General features: G+C 38.2%; 1 long non-coding RNA gene across 2 annotated transcripts in view; it reads right to left on the reverse strand.

Annotated features, from left to right (window-relative positions):
- Positions 1 to 799: 799 nt before the first annotated feature.
- The window catches only part of LOC138141699 (uncharacterized), a 29643-nt gene continuing 27950 nt past the window's right edge, over positions 800 to 2492 (reverse strand). For both annotated transcript variants that reach the window (XR_011163234.1, XR_011163235.1), the window contains 2 exons: positions 2149 to 2326; positions 800 to 1265 (listed from right to left, as the gene is read on the reverse strand). This is a non-coding gene — a long non-coding RNA (uncharacterized lncRNA). The remainder of the gene's footprint in view (positions 1266 to 2148; positions 2327 to 2492) is intronic.

Below are 2492 nucleotides of genomic sequence, written 5' to 3' on the forward strand. Positions count from 1 at the left end.
TATAGGTTTTTGTGGTTTAAAAAAACCACACAGCAAAATTGATTCTACCATTGTAAGCATATTCTTATCTTACCCCTTGTTTGGTCAGATATATTCTATGCCTTCTGTGAATTGTGTTGAATAAGCATTGTGGAGACTCTGTTATTAGATTAAAATAAGTTCTGAAATAAAATTCACTGTGAAACGAAGCAATGTGTCAGCTACTTAATGGATCAAATGCGTGTTATTTCAAATGCCACCAATTTAAATGCATGCAATGTGTTTGGGAAAGTACTTAGGAAAAAATTCTGCCCTGGAATTTGGACAAAATCCTGACTGACTTCATCAGAAGTCATATATGGAGAACATAAGAGGGGAATGGCCCTCAAAGTGTCTAATGGCTCTAAATAATTTATTTTTACCGTTTACAATAGATTAACCAACAGATAACCCTTCTCCTCACAGCATAATTATATAAATGACATATGTTATATTTCCCAAATCTGGTTTTGTTTACAATTATATTGTTCATTTTCTTCTCTCCCCCAAATAAGTAATACTTAGGGCTCAATCTTATGTTTGGCAAAAGCACAAGTAGAGGCAAATAGCCCAAATGTCATACATAACACAGTATCTGCTCAAGAAGTGTACAGTATTTCTTGTTAAGGGGGAAAAGGTACCATGGAAAGATTATTTTGAAGGACAAAGAGTCTGGGATATGTGTGGGGGGCTATTGATATCCCGTCCTCTCACTTACCCATAGTAAGTCTTCGGTCGTCACCGGCCTCCTAGGAGGAATTACCAGACAGAGCACCCGAGGTTTGCAGGAGTTGTTTATTCAGGCTCAGCTACATCGCGACAAAGAGATCTGACTTCCGTATCAGAGCAATTTATAGGTACATATAGCCAATCATCTTCCACAGCTCTATTCATTACCTTTTAAGGTCATACATCAAGCAAGCAGGCACTAGCCCATATACCATTACTTCCTGGCCCCCAACAGATATGGACTCTGCCAATTCGACCAGAATGATCAATGTTTCTATACTTCTCATGATAGACTGAGGGCTAGTTGAGATGCCATCCTGTTTGGAATTCAGCAACATACTAAGAAATACCCTTTACAAATGACAATATAATCATATTTTCTCTATTTCGTATTAATCACATTAATCTTGAAGTGACAAATCTGAGTAGAGTCTCCACTTTAAAACAACCAAAAACAAAAAAAAATCAGACATCTTGAGCATCTTCTGTGATATTCAAGGAGGCCGTTAATGTTGTTCCTATGCCAAAGAAATATGTAAGAAAGTATATTGTGTGGGGAAATAACAAAGGAAAGTGAACTATATTAGCATCAATGTCCTCTAAGGACAAAAAACAATGGTGCTTTTCCTGGGCAGTATTTCTCACCAGCAACACAATTTGCATGTGGCATGCAATAATGTGACCTCTATTCATAAAAATGAACCATATGGTAGGGCAATATATGTTGCTGATTATATTGGGAACAGAAATGGGAATTGTTTGCTAAGGGAACCCTGCTACCGATATGATGAAATAATCTGTTCAAGGATTTGCCATGTTCATTGGGCCTGGAAGCTTTCCGAACTGCATTTGTACAGGGTTCTTCCTGTACCAGTGCCCAGACTTGCCATTCCCAGCCAAAACAGGCCTCCCCTATACCCTTTGCAGCAACATCTCAAATTAGCCACTTGAATTTATTCTGTTTGTTTTTCTTAAAAACTCAGCAGGAGTATGTCTTTTCCTTGAACCCAAGAGTCAAATGCACTTAAAAGCATTAGAATGATGATCAATATATTTCATTTTCTGTCATATTTCATATGAAACACTATTACATAAACAAATTACTCTTCCCAGATGCTTTCACATTCATCTTTTTTTTTGCATCCTATGTCACTACAGAATCTTTATTTCTAAAATCACAATTAGTAGCCACAGAAAGTGCTAAAACATCATCATCTGTTTTTAAATGCAGTTGTGACACTAAATGACTACATTTGGGAAATGAACCCCACATACTTTTCAATTCTGTTTTCTATGATACATGAAAGATATTAGGATAGATTTCATGGAGAAAAATAGAAATTGTAAGATAGTAGAATGGGAAGGGACCTATAATAAGATCACCAAGGTCATTCTACTCACCTGTTTTATAGGTGAAGACACTGAAGTCCAGAAACATCATGCATCTTATACAAGGACACAGGGCAGGGTCTCCTGGCTCCAGGTCTGGTATTCTTTCCTCTCATGAGTATGAAAAAGGTTGGAGGTCAAATGGAGAGTAGGCAGGAAATGGCAGAAATTGCCAAATGTTGGAGCAGAACTACAAAAAAGAAAATTAAACAAGAAAATGTTCCACGTGAGGGGCAGCTAGGTGGCAGAGTGAGTAGAGTGCTGGCCCCGGAGTCAGGAGGACCTGAGTTCGGATTCCGCCTCAGACACCACACACACACACACACACACACACACACACACACACACACACACAC

Source organism: Petaurus breviceps, unplaced genomic scaffold (assembly GCF_028583685.1).
Source record: "Petaurus breviceps papuanus isolate PSGF00001 unplaced genomic scaffold, PetGlider_PUasm1.0 90459, whole genome shotgun sequence".
NCBI classification, from domain to species: domain Eukaryota; kingdom Metazoa; phylum Chordata; class Mammalia; order Diprotodontia; family Petauridae; genus Petaurus; species Petaurus breviceps.